The 14,903-nt window shown below is 41.1% G+C and overlaps 1 pseudogene; it reads right to left on the bottom strand.

Moving 5' to 3' along the window:
- Positions 1 to 355: 355 nt before the first annotated feature.
- On the bottom strand, positions 356 to 6,632 carry LOC123138174 (probable RNA-dependent RNA polymerase 1; annotated as a pseudogene).
- Between the last annotated feature and the right edge of the window lie 8,271 nt (positions 6,633 to 14,903).

Here is a 14,903-nt window from a genome sequence, read left to right as displayed (position 1 = left end):
TTTTCCCTTTTCTGACTATGATAGGATTTCATTATCACATGATAGCATCTCATAGAGCCCTGGCCTAGAGATGTCTTTATCATGGCATTGCGAGACCACCTTCTGAAGCATTGCATTTCTCAACGAGTACACCGGAGATCATATCAGGTGAATCACTATTCGTGGTTTCAGTACTTTTCTCTTCTGAACCAGACCACCAGTTATCAGCAGTCTCGCAATGTCTAAATTTGGATCCTCCATTCATTTCAATGCAGCAAGCACTGGTCAAACACAGGATTAATATGAACATGCATAACCCTGCAAAAAAAAAACATGCCTATTACCAAAAAGACAGGGGAAGAGCCGGTATGATTACAGATCAAACCACAGAAATATATTTAACGACTTTTTTTTTGCAAAAGAGAAATATATTTAAAGGCTGCAACCAAAAGACCCCAAGGTTCGTAGACACATGTACATCACCACATATCATATAGTTTGCAATTATAATTCCTTCAACGAACATTCTAGCACGAGAATCAACATGTTCAAATATATATACAATGCAAAAAAAAAAACAAATATATATACAACGCAAACCACAGCCTGATGGTAGCACTCAACCGAATATCATGTTTCGGCTCATGCTATTCTGGAGATCAAGCACATGAGGCTGCATCCTCCTTCGAAATTTCTTTCTCTGCTTGATGAGAAGCAGCTTGTCATAGACACACCATGGAAAGCTGATGAGGTGTGGCCGACCATATCCTTCATTGCAACAACCCCAGTACTCGGGGTGATAGGTAACATGATACCAAGCGGATGCCTTGGCATACAGGGCTTCAGGGACATCCCCGCTCTCACCGGCGTTCATCTCGCTGAACCATGACATGGCTTCCTTCCGCAATGATTTCACCGCCTGTCTAATAGCATCTGCGTCACTACTCTTGGTAAAATTCTTCGCCATCTTAAGAATGCATCCACTTATTATCTCAGCCTCGCTTTTTATTCCATAGTGCTCCATCAGATTACCCAACTTGAAGTCATACTCTCCCTTCATCCACACAGCTTCCTCGATGTAGTCTTGGTAGCCATCAACAATCAAATCACTGTCATAAGACCGCCTTGCCACATCCTTTGTGAAATGCCCTATGCGAGGGCTCTGCTTCTTAATTTCCCTATACAGCTTCCCTATTGCTCCCTCAGATACATAGGTAGCCCTGTCGAGCTTCTCCATGAAATCTGGGTACTCCTTCACATGTAGTTCAGGCGGAATTTGAGCCGGCACTCCTGTCTTTGGGTAATCAACAGCAATGGAGAAGAGCTCTGCCAGCTTAATGCATGGTGTACTTTCAGCCTTCAAGCTTTCCCTATCCGCAAAGACCACATGCGCATTGGCAATGATTCCCAGACTCTCATTAACTATGTAATTTGCGAAATACTCATGTACTTCCTGCACAATATTAGAATAGTTCCAAAAGCAGGGTGTCAGATTGTTTTTACAGGTTGCTTGGAATTTCCTTAAAAGAAGTATAATGTATGTACTCATCAGAAAAGAAACAGATTTATTCTTACTACTTCCTCCGATCTAAAACATAGGTCTTTTTATCTTGTCAATTTGATCTTAAGTGTAGATCCTTCTACACTCCCAATACAGTTCTCATGTTCCAAATTAGCCCCACATAAATTTCATCAACAATTGAGCCTATAATTCTAGCATTTACTGTTGCTGGGGAGGAAAAAATTAGTCTTTGAAATAAATGAAGAGCAACATGTCTACCACCAACCTTGGTTCTTGTAACCAACTCTAAAAGTGCCTACATTTTGTATCAGGGGGAAAAGGACAAACAAACTAACTAAAACCTGCAGGTCTCAGGAAATAGGTTCAGGTAGTCAACTCTCCAGAAACACGAGAAGCAGAGTCAAAAAGAAACTCGCAATCAGAAGTACGACTTAAGATGAATAGCATGAAAAATGAATAATATGGCAATGGATGTACAGCCGTTATCATGAGTATCATGAAAAATGAATAATATGGCTAAAAACTTAAAATACCTCGATCATAACATCATGATCTAATGTTTCTGTTGGTGCTGGAGTATAGTCCATAGGTGCCACCATACGAGTTGGAATGAGATCTGGATCCCATGAAACAAAATATATATCCCCATCAAGATCACTCCCTGAACACTCGTTAGGATGAGGCCTGCATGAACCAAATTCGACATTGATTTCAACAACAAAGGGCAAAGACAACAAGAGTATGATATTGAAATAATAATATGACATGCATGAGTGCCAACTAGTAAAAGGTTATTCGATTTAAAATGTACAGAACTGTTTTATCTTCCACTGTTGGTTTCTAGTACCAAATAAGAACATAATTACAGAAATGAGATTTTGCTAAAAGACATATTCGAAAAACATAGAAGAACACGATGCAATGGTAAATACTTGCCTTGGCCCCTGCTGTGGAAAGACAACACAGTTAACCATATGGTCCAGAACAGGAGTATAAACAGCCTCGAGAATACGGATATCACCAGGGTGGAGGCAAGGGTTTTTGGCAACGATAACTTTTCCAGTTACAACGAACTTGTCACTGTCAATTGCACTATTAGAAGCTTGAATGAATACCTCTCCGTACTTCAGTGTGCGGGTTTCATCCAAGCATCCCATCATTGCTCGTCCTTCTGGGATGAATATCCTTGACTTTGTTTTCAATTCTAGCAGCTTGGATGCTCTAAAGGTTTGTAGAATCATAGAAAGATATGGTTCAAGATCCGGCTGGTAGCCACATAACAGCAATTCTTTAACAACATTGGTAACCTCTCCCATGGGCATAAGTTCAATTGCATCAATAGCAGCTTGCGGTTCGGTTACCATTCTGTTTAACTGCTTCACGGCTTCTTGTTGCTTCAGTTCAAATATGTTATCTCTGACTCCAAGTGTTGACAGAAGAGTGATTAACTGCCGATTCAGGAAACATGGCTGGTACTTGCTGTATGCAAGGACATCCAATGTGATATTGTCTGACGGAAACTTTGACATGCTTCTTCTTAAAGAAAGTTTCCAGTGTGATCTTGGATTAATAGCGACAACACCTTTGTAACCCCCATACCTTATTTGGAAAGCAGAGGGAGTAAAGCGGGCCAATTTGCACTTCTTAGACACTTCATCTGCAAAATCAGCTGAAATAGTTCCAATTCCATCAGAGAATACATACTTCGTACCGTTTGTCACATCTGGAATTACTTGCGCCTCATACTGATGTACCTTCAAGGTTTCTGTTGAGGCGCTAAAGGACTGACCAAGCCTTGCAGCATATTTTGCCACATTTCTAATATTACGGAAGTTCCCCATCCACTCCCTGATGTCACTGGCAGACAACCCCGGACGAGAAGCAAACATCCACGCAGAGTTATCCCGCAGCTGGCTTGAAGAGAAAGCCAAAAACTCAAAGTGCTTGTTACCAATAGGCAATAGTGATGCCATTTGAAAGGACCGACAGAATTCTGTTGTACAGAGCAGTTCTCCTTGCATTATTTCCTGGAGCAGAACGTGGTGATAAATCAGTCGAACGAAGCTTCTCACAGTCCTCATCGACAAACGAAATCCGAAGGAAGTTATCCAAATCATCAGCGTAATTCCGTACAACACGATTTGAGACATTAATTTCAGGACCATAAAAGTACACTTTTGCAGGGGTAATTTGCACCCTGTAAACATATACCAACCCATCATCATCCAGAGCTATGTTTGGTGATGTTAACATGTAGCGTGATCTCTTAATTTCTTTGTATTGTTCAGATAACCAATTTGTTGGATTCAAGCAAGTCTTTTTTAGGTATGACATATTTTCAAGTGCACGCTTTATATGGTCAATACATACATATCCCGGGCTGACCAGACGGTAGAAGTTGTCATCAAGTGTCGGCCCACTAAGTGTCCCATTCTGAACCATGTGGTTGATCTTGAAGAGTATCTCATAGGGGACATCAGTGAAATAAAGAGATTTCACAATTGGAGCAAAGCAAGTATTGCTTGAATATGAATGTCCACGCTGGCAATGAAAGTCACGCTTGTGTTCTTTATAGTAAACAAAGTACTCTTTAATGTTGGGGAGATCACAATCATGTGGTAGCTCCAGACACAGAATATATGATTGTCCAATGCTGGCTAATGGAGTAAAATCAGTAGTTCTGGTCCACTGATCATCAGTATCATCCCTAAAATAGTTGAATAATGGATCGTCGTACATAGAACCTGAACGGTGTAGGTTTTGTTCGTAAATTTTTGGAGCAGCCAGAACCTGAGAATTGACAAAAATTCTTAAACTGAGGTTATGACAAATCTAGAGCACCAAGCTTTCAAGAAACAGAAAAAACTTGAACGAGGTAAAAAGCTGTTCCAGCATTTTAAAGAGGTATGCAACTATCGAGGAAATACTGCAGTTGGTGTTCCCATCCCATCATCTTGGGCTCTAATGTAAAACTCAAAGTAGCATAACTTCATAAGGATTGGTTATCATTGTATCGGTACTCTAAGAGAAAATGAAAATTATTGTTGTTCACTTGTAACAACACACAAACATTTCAGAGTACATAAAACAAAAGGAGGAGCAAACACATGAATTAGCAACAACTAAACATGTCACGTGAATTTGCAGGTAAATGTAAAATGAAATCATGAAAAGCATGTTCAGCACAGATAAACAAGTGCTGTAAACATACCTGAATCAAAAGGAACTCTTTTTCTGATCCAGGTGGACGATGAAGCTGGATCTCCCATATGCTCTCATATGAAAGTTCAAGTTTGTATATCTTCAACTTGTAGGCCAGGCAAAAGTCAAGCTTCTTCATAGCAAATCCAAACTCAACAGAAACGTCTGTTCCACTCCACAGAACAGATAGAACTCTTTCCCTCAGAAGGCAGCCAAAATGCAGTGTTGCATCCTTCTTTAGTTTAAACATCGTAGCTCTTGGTTTCAGAACAATGTCACGTTCCGCAGGTCGGACCTTCAGATAATTACTTCCACTCCTAAGTGCATTCCCTCGAGCCGCATTCACCACCAGCGAAGCATGTGCCTCGGTCTCGAACTGAACAATGGCAAAAGATCTTGAGTTTGCAGAGATGTTCTTTGGAGGCCTGAGCTTGACGGCACAGACTTTACCCACACCGACAATTCGTTCCAACAAATCCTTGACTTGGTGAACATTGACAGTTGCAGGAAATCCTGACACCTGAAGAGTCTTGCCGCCCATGGTGATGGTGCATATGAAAACTACAGCAGTGCATAATCATGGTAAAAAAATCAGTCAAGTCACTCGAAAGTATAGACAGATCTGTACACATAAGGCAGGTCTTCTTTTTAGGAAGAAATTCAGGTTCCAGTTTTTATATTAGACTTGTTTTAGTTCAATCTCGAAACTAATGAATAAGGAACGTATGGAATGTCAAACACTAGTACTATAATAAATATACAATCACTCAAAACTATGTAGATCCATGTACAACGGTTTCACTCAAAACTATAACTGTTGTGACAAAATCCCATTACAATGGGATGCATAAACATGTCGACCAAAAAACAAACGCCCCTCTTCAGAAAAAGGACGCCACTAACCAGCGAACGTCAGATTTTTAAGCAATCTCAGTGAACGCCCTTAGTACCGTCGAATGCTGATCGAACGCATGGTAATTACTCTGCAGAGTGTGGCAATTTGTCTGACATTTTTTTTACTACATGGAAATTTTCGCTTTAGAAGCATGGCAAATCCCTTACAACAGCATGACAATTTTATCTGTCGTCGCATGGCAATTCTAGGTGTTCGCTGGGAAATCTTAAAAATCTGACGTCAGTTTGTAACATTTTTCGAAAACAAATGTCAATCAATAAAACAACCAAGGACGTAGTACATTTACCAAATCTGTACGCCCGCTACCCTTCCTCGTCTACCTCGATAATACCTTCCAAAAAAAATGCAGGGGACAAAAGCAACGCCCTCTATTAATGGCAAGCAGGGGCGGACTGAACGTGGCGTTTGGGGGTTTAGCTGAACCCCGCAAAATCCAGGAAAAATAAGTTGCGCTCGAGCCTGCGCACCAAACCCCATCGGACCAACTCCGATCTATCTAATCTAAAGGGAGAAGAAAACTCCGACCGACCTCGCGCCCCGCAAAAGGACAACCTAGCAGACCCGCGGACGAAGGAAGCAAACAAACGAACAAATCGGCAACAAATTACGAACGGTTCGGGCCCCGGCTGCTCAATGCCACAGCAAGGCAGATAGGAAACCCCAAACGCCAAAACGACTCGAGGGAGGGAACGATCCGTCCGATCAGGGTAGGATTCCTTACCACTTTACCAGCGAAAAGGAAGGAATCAGGCCGACGCCAGCCCAGGACCAGCAGCAGCAGCAGGCATCGCCATGGCCGTCGCTCCCGTCGCCGTCGGCGCAGCAGATTGTGGAACAGCGGCAGCGAGAAGTGGATGGATCTGGGAGGGAGTTGGGGAAGATGGATGGGCGAACGAGAGGGGGGAGGAGTTGATGAGCGCTCGATGGTTTCGTCGCCGAAGCGGAGGCGAGGAGGCGAGTGGAGAGGAGGAGAAAGGAGGCGGACTTGAGGGGAGCGTCGGTCAATGTGCACGTACTAACATGTAAACGAACTACGGAGTAGTACTAGGTAGGTGGGGCCGGGGGATGCGGGGTATGGATACGTCGAAGGTTCGTTAATTGCGCTGCGGAATCTTCACCGATATAGGCATGTAATCTAGAAGCCCGTGAAGGAAAGACTGGCACGGCCAGTATAACAAAATCGGCTCGTTTAGTTTCCATCTTTATAACGTGCAAAAGGAAAGCATCACAACCATTCTACTCTCTGTCCCATAGTACAGAGCGTTTTTGAAACAAGAAAACGCTTTTATATTATAAGACGAAGGAAGTACTCATTACCGCTAGACAAAAAACTTTGTGGAAACCACATTTGAAACTCTAGAAAAAATCTAAAAAATACAGGATGTTAAGAGGGTGATATCCCAAACCCATCTAGTTCAATTTCTAGACTTGATACTGATGCTTGCATTTGCCTGGATTTTATTTCAGGCTTTTCCGGCAATGTTCGTTCAGTGCGAGGAGATGTTTCTACAGAAGTGCATGTTGTAGCCAATGCAACAAGACCTTTTGGCCCTGATACCATATAGAAGTGCATGCTCTAGCCAATGCAATCAAAAGATCGATCTAATGAAATAGACTAGGCAACACATTTATACATCAACATTTTCTGTCGATTAAGAGTCGTTTGTGGCAACTTCGTCAATCTCAAAATGCTATGCCGGCTCAGTCTCTCGGAGGTGCTCACAGGGAAGAACGTGTGTGCGCGCGTTCATAGGGATGGGTACGTGCGTGTATGTGAGCGACTTCCATTATACCGTGTTGAAAAAAGAGGGTGTTGTTTTATAGCCATGCGCATGACAATCAAGCATCACCTTCTTAGCATCTCGTACTTTTTTAGATTTTTCCGAAACTCCAAAACATCTTTTCTGCGTGGTTTTCATCAGTTTCCACTGAATGTTGGTATATATGTCATATTCTTCCCTAATGTTACATCCCCAGAGTTGACTTCTTTTTTTTCTTATTGTGGGACTTCACACCTACCACATATCTTGATGTGTTTCCTCATTGGTGGTCATCCTTTCTCCACCTAAGCGGCATACATGCTATTTATGGTTGAGGAGGACATTAACACTCATGATATGACCATTTGGTCCTCCAAGGTCCCCAACCGCGTGAATTTTTTGCAGGGCTATTGTTCAGAGACCGGCTTAGCTCCAAGGTCAACCTTCGTCACAAACATATCTCAAGTGATGCCCTGTGCCCACAATGTGGACATGCCTCCGAGGATACTCTATATATCTCCATCCTATGTCCGCATGCAGATAGGATTTGGCAGCACATAGGCATCATCCCACCCATTGCATTGATGCAATTTGGGTATTGCCGAATACCGCTTGGATTGGATCTATCTGTTTGGTCCACCTTACTCCTCATTATCCTTTGGAAGATTTGGGCATCACCGAATGTTATAGCCTTCAACAAGGTTGACCATCATAGCTCCACTAACGATGACACGTACCTAGGGTAGGGTCTTAGGCATGACCTAGACACCCTACCCAAGGACACTGCCCTAGAGTCAAAAACATTCAAAGTCCAACAGAAGGCACCGACTGAAATCACCTTGAAGTGCAATCCACTCGACAGAAGATTCCACTCGGACACCCCAATTCCACTCGACCACAGTAGCGTCACTCGACCATACGAAGAATCACTTGGAGTACAGAAGATCTAAGGCCACCCCAGGATGGCAACAGTCAGGCGTTCACTCCGTAGTCATAAAGATCATTAATAGCTGGCGTTACCAGTAATGCCCCTGCCTTAACTCACATTGAACCCTGTGTAACTGAGGGCTACAAGGGGCCTGGCGCACTCTATATAAGCCGCCCCCTCCACAGGCACAAGGGTCCGCACCACCTGTAACTTCCTGATACGTCCATTTTGCATCATGCTTTTATATCGATGTTTATTGCATTATGGATTGTTACTACACATTATGTCACAATACTTATGCCTTTTCTCTCTTATTTTACAAGGTTTACATGAAGAGGGAGAATTCCAGCAGCTGGAATTCTGGGTCGAAAAAGGGGCAAATATTAGAGACCTATTCTGCACAACTCCAAAAGTCCCGAAACTCCACAAAAGTCAGTTTTGGAATATATTAAAAATATTGGGTGAAGAAAGCACAAGAGGGGGGCCACCCACTATCCACGAGGGTGGAGGGCGCGCCCTCCTGCCTCATCGGCCACCTGGCAGCCCCCCGATGCCATCTTCTAGTATATGGTGTCTTTTGCCCTGGAAAAAATCATAAGGAAGCTTTCGGGACGAAGCGCCGCCATCTCGAGTCGGAACCTTGGCGGAACCAATCTAGGGCTCTGGTGGAGCTGTTTTGCTGGGGAAACATCCCTTCGGGAGGGGGAAATCGTCACCATCGTCATCACCATTGATCCTCTCATCGAGAGGGGGTCAATCTCCATCAAGATCTTCACCAGCACCATCTCCTCTCAAACCCTAGTTCATCTCTTGTATCCGATCTTTGTCTCAAAACCTCAGATTGATACCTGTGGGTTGCTAGTAGTGTTGATTACTCCTTGTAGTTGATGCTAGTTGGTTTATTCGGTGGAAGATCATATGTTCAGATCCTTTATGCATATTAATACCCCTCTGATTATGAACATGAATATGATTTGTGAGTAGTTACGTTTGTTCCTGAGGACATGGGAGAAGTCTTGTTATAAGTAGTCATGTGAATTTGGTATTCGTTCAATATTTTGATGAGATGTATGTTGTCTCTCCTCTAGTGGTGTTATGTGAACGTCGACTACATGACACTTCACCATTGTTTGGGCCTAGGGGAAGGCATTGGGAAGTAATAAGTAGATGATGGGTTGCTAGAGTGACAGAAGCTTAAACCCTAGTTTATGTGTTGCTTCGTAAGGGGCTGATTTGGATCCATATGTTTCATGCTATGGTTAGTTTACCTTAATTCTTCTTTAGTAGTCGCAGATGCTTGCGACAGGGGTTAATCATAAGTGGGATGCTTGTCCGAGGAAGGGCGGTACCCAAGCACCGGTCCATTCACATATCAAATTATCAAAGTACCGAGCGCGAATCATATGAGCATGATGAAAACTAGCTTGACGATAATTCCCATGTGTCCTCGGGAGCGTTTTGCTTTATATAAGAGTTTGTCCAGGCTTGTCCTTTGCTACAAAAAGGATTGGGCCACCTTGCTACATGTTAGTTACCTTTGTTACTTGTTACCCGTTACGAACTATCTTATCACAAAACTATCAGTTACCGATAATTTCAGTGCTTGCAAAGAATACCTTACTAAAAACCGCTTGTCATTTCCTTCTGCTCCTCGTTGGGTTCGACACTCTTACATATCAAAAGGACTACGATAGATCCCCTATACTTGTGGGTCATCAAGACTCTTTTCTGACGTCGTTGCCGGGGAGTGAAGCGCCTTTGGTAGGTGGAATTTGGTAAGGAAAAAATTTATATAGTGTGCTGAAATTTACTATCACTTGTTACTATGGAAAATAACCCTTTGAGGAGCTTGTTTGGGGTATCTTCGCCCCGACCAGAAGAGCAAAGAGTTGCTCCTCAACCTACCGAACCTACTGAAAATGTTTACTTTGAAATTCCTTCCGGTATGATAGAGAAACTGCTAGCTAATCCTTTTACAGGAGATGGAACATTACATCCTGATATGCACCTAATCTATGTGGATGAAGTTTGTGGGTTATTTAAGCTTGCAGGTATGCCCGAGGATGTTATCAAGAAGAAGGTCTTCCCTTTATATTTGAAGGGAAAGGCATTGACATGGTTTAGGCTATGTGATAATATTGGATCATGGAACTACAGCCGATTGAAATTGGAATTTCATTAGAAGTTTTATCCTATGCATCTGGTTCACCGTGATCGTAATTACATATATAATTTTTGGCCTCGCGAAGGATAAAGTATCACTCAAGCTTGGGGGAGGCTTAAGTCAATGTTATATTCATGCCCCAATCATGAGCTCTCAAGAGAAATTATTATTTAAAAAAATTTATGCTCGGCTTTCTCTCAATAATCGCTCCATGCTCGATACTTCTTGTACTGGTTCTTTTATGATGAAGACTATTGAATTCAGATGGGATTTATTGGAAAGAATCAAACGCAACTCTAAAGATTGGGAACTCGACAAAGGTAAGGAGTCAGGTATAATACCTAAGTTTGATTGTGTTTAATCTTTTATGGATACCGATGCTTTTCGTGAATTTAGCACTAAACATGGACTTGACTCTGAGATAGTAGCTTCTTTCTATGAATCATTTGCTACTCATGTTGATCTCCCTAAGGAGAAGTGGTTTAAATATCATCCTCCCATTGAACTAAAAGTAGTAGAACCTATTAAAGTTGAATAAAATACTATCACCTATAATGTTGATCAAATTGTTCCTACTGCTTATATTGAGAAACCACCTTTCCCTATTAGAATAAAGGATCATGCTAAAGCTTCAACTGTGGTTCGTAAGAGTAATGCTAGAACATCTACACCCCCTGAGCAAATTAAAGTTGAACCTAGTATTGCTATGGTTAAAGATCTCTTGGTCGATAATATTGATGGGCATGTTATTTACTTCTGTGATGAAGCTGCTAGAATTGCTAGACCAGATACTAAAATAAACATAGACCTGTTTTTGGCATGCCTGTTGTTTCTGTTAAAATAGCAGATCATTGTTATCATGGCTTATGTGATATGGGTGCTAGTGCAAGTGAACTACCTCATTCCTTATACGAAGAAATTATGCATGATATCGCACCCGCTGAAATAGAAGGTATTGATGTTACTATTAAACTTGCCAATAGAGATACTATTTCACCAGTTGGAATTGTTAGAGATGTTGAAGTCTTGTGTGGGAAAATTAAATATCCTACTGATTTTCTTGTTCCTGGTTCCCCACAAGATGACATTTGTCCCATTATATTTGGTTGACCCTTCTTGAATACTGTTAATGCTAAGATAGACTGCAAAAAGGATATTGTTACTGTTGGTTTAGGGGATATGTCTCATAATTTTAATTTTGCTAAATTTCGTAAACAACCCCATGATAAAGAATTGCCTAGTAAAGATGAAAGTATTGGTCTTGCTTCTATTGTTGTGCCTCCTAATGATCCTTTAGAACAATATTTGCTTGATAATGGAAATGATATGTTTATGAATGAAAGAAGGGAAATAGATGAAGTATTATTTAAACATGGACCTATATTGAAACACAACTTGCATGTTGACTTCTTAGGGGATCCTCCTCCACCCAAGGGTGGTCCTGTGTTTGAGCTTAAACCTTTACCTGATACTCTTAAATATGCTTATCTTGATGAAAAGAAGATATATAATGTTATTATTAGTGCTAACCTTTCAGAGCATGAAGAAGAGAAATTATTGAAAACTCTGAAGAAGCATCATGCTGCTATTGGATATACTCTTGATGCTCTTAAGGGCATTAGTCCCACTCTATGCCAGCACAAAATAAAGTTGGAGAAAGATGCTAAACCAGTTGTTGATCACCAACGACGGTTAAATCCTAAGATGAAAGAAGTGGTAAGAAATGAAATACTAAAGCTTCTAGAGGCAGGTATAATTTATCTTGTTGCTGATAGTCAATGGGTAAGTCATGTCCATTGTGTCCCTAAGAAGGGAGGTATTACTGTTGTTCCTAATGATAAGGATGAATTGATCCCACAAAGAATTGTTAGAGGTTATAGAATGGTAATTGATTTCTGAAAATTAAATAAAGCCACTAGAAAAGATCATTACCCTCTACCTTTTATTGATCAAATGCTAGAAAGATTATCCAAACATACACATTTTTGCTTTCTAGATGGTTATTCTGGTTTCTCTCAAATACCTGTGTCAAAAGAGGATCAGGATAAGACCACTTTTACTTGCCCTTTCGGTACCTTTGCTTATAGACGTATGCCCTTTGGTTTACGTAATGCACCTGCTGCCTTTCAAAGATGTATGATTGCTATATTCTCTGACTTTTGTGAAAAGATTGTTGAGGTTTTCATGGATGATTTCTCCGTGTATGGAACTTCTTTTGATGATTGCTTAAGAAACCTTGATCGAGTCTTGCAGAGATGTGAAGAAACTAATCTTGTCTTGAATTGGGAGAAGTGCCACTTTATGGTTAATGAAGGTATTGTCTTGGGGCATAAAATTTCTAAAAGAGGTATTGAAGTTGATAAAGCTAAAGTTGATGCTATTGAAAAGATGTCGTGTCCTAAGGACATCAAAGGTATAAGAAGTTTCCTTGGTCATGCCAGTTTTATAGGAGGTTCATTAAAGACTTCTCAAAAATTTCTAGCCCTCTGACTAATCTCTTACAAAAAGATGTTCCTTTTGTTTTTGATGATGGTTGCGTAGAAGCATTTGAAATTCTTAAGAAAGCCTTGATTTCTGCATCTATTGTTCAGCCACCTGATTGGAATTTACCCTTTGAAATCATGTGTGATGCTAGTGATTATGATGTAGGTGCTGTTCTAGGGCAAAGAGTTGATAAGAAATTCAATGTTATCCAATATGCTAGTAAAACTCTAGATAGTGCCCAGAGAAATTATGCTACTACTGAGAAAGAATTTTTAGCGGTTGTATTTGCTTGTGATAAGTTCAGACCCTATATTGTTGATTCCAAAGTAACTGTTCACGCTGATCATGCTGCTATTAAATATCTTATGGAAAAGAAAGATGCTAAACCTAGACTTATTAGATGGGTAGTCTTGCAACAAGAATTTGATTTGCATATTATTGATAGAAAGGGAGCTGAGAACCCCATTGCAGACAACTTGTCTAGGTTAGAGAATATTCTTGATGACCCACTACTTATTGATGATAGCTTTCCTGATGAACAATTAGCTGTCATAAATGCTTCTCGTACTGCTCCATGGTATGCTGATTACGCTAATTACATTGTTGCTCAATTTATACCACCCAGTTTGACATACCAGCAAAAAAAATTCTATGATTTAAGACATTACTTTTGGGATGACCCACACCTTTATAAAGGAGTAGATGGTGTTATTAGACGTTGTGTACCTGAGCATGAACAGGAATAGATCCTACGCAAGTGTCACTCTGAAGCTTATGGAGGACACTACAAAGAAAATACACTTCCGTGATGATACGTGTTTGTCACAGTAGGTCACCTTTTCTGTCATGCATGTACATCCATGACGATTTTATGATAGAATCAAGATAGGCATACATGTGCTGACATAGAAGTGTTCCATGACATTACCAAAATTATCATCACGGAAGTATCCACTTCCATGACGATAAATCACGCGTCACAGAAGTGCTTTCGTCAAGGGTGTCCGACACGTGGCATCCACCATAACGGAACGCCGTTAAGCTATCGGGTCCGATTTTGGATCCGATAACCCGTTAACAACCCGGACCAATGGGGATTTTGAAGGAAATATGCCCTAGAGGCAATAATAAAGTTATTATTTATTTCCTCATATCATGATAAATGTTTATTATTCATGCTGGAATTATATTAACCAGAAACATAATACATGTGTGAATACATAGACAAACATAGTGTCACTAGTATGCCTCTACTTGACTAGCTCATTGATCAAAGATGGTTGAGTTTCCTAACCATGGATATGAGTTATCATTTGATTAGTGGGATCACATCATTAGAAGAATGATGTGATTGACTTGACCCATTTCGTTAGCTTAGCACTTGATCATTTAGTATGTTGCTATTGCTTTCTTCATGACTTATACATGTTCCTATGACTATGAGATTATGTAACTCCTGCTTACCAGAGGAACACTTTGTGTGCTACCAAACGTCACAACGTAACTGGGTGATTATAAAGGTGCTCTACAGGTGTCTCCGAAGGTACTTGTTGAGTTGACATATTTCGAGATTAGGATTTGTCACTCCGATTGTCGGAGAGGTATCTCTGGGCCCTCTCGCTAATGCACATCACTATAAGCCTTGCAAGCAGTGTAGCTAATGAGTTAGTTACGGGATGATGCATTACGTAACGAGTAAAGATACTTGCCGGTAACGAGATTGAACTAGGTATTGAGATACCGACGATCGAATCTCGGGTAAGTAACATACCGTTGACAAAGGGAACAACGTATGTTGTTATGCGGTTTGACCAATAAAGATCTTCATAGAATATGTGGGAGCCAATATGAGCATCCAGGTTCCGCTATTGGTTATTGACCGGAGACGTGTCTTGGTCATGTCTACATAGTTCTCGAACCCGTAGGGTCCGCACGCTTAAAGTTCGATG

This window comes from Triticum aestivum, chromosome 6B, assembly GCF_018294505.1.
Source record: "Triticum aestivum cultivar Chinese Spring chromosome 6B, IWGSC CS RefSeq v2.1, whole genome shotgun sequence".
NCBI lineage: Eukaryota > Viridiplantae > Streptophyta > Magnoliopsida > Poales > Poaceae > Triticum > Triticum aestivum.
Note: the sequence above shows the minus strand (reverse complement) of the source record. Positions and strands in the feature narration are given on the sequence as shown.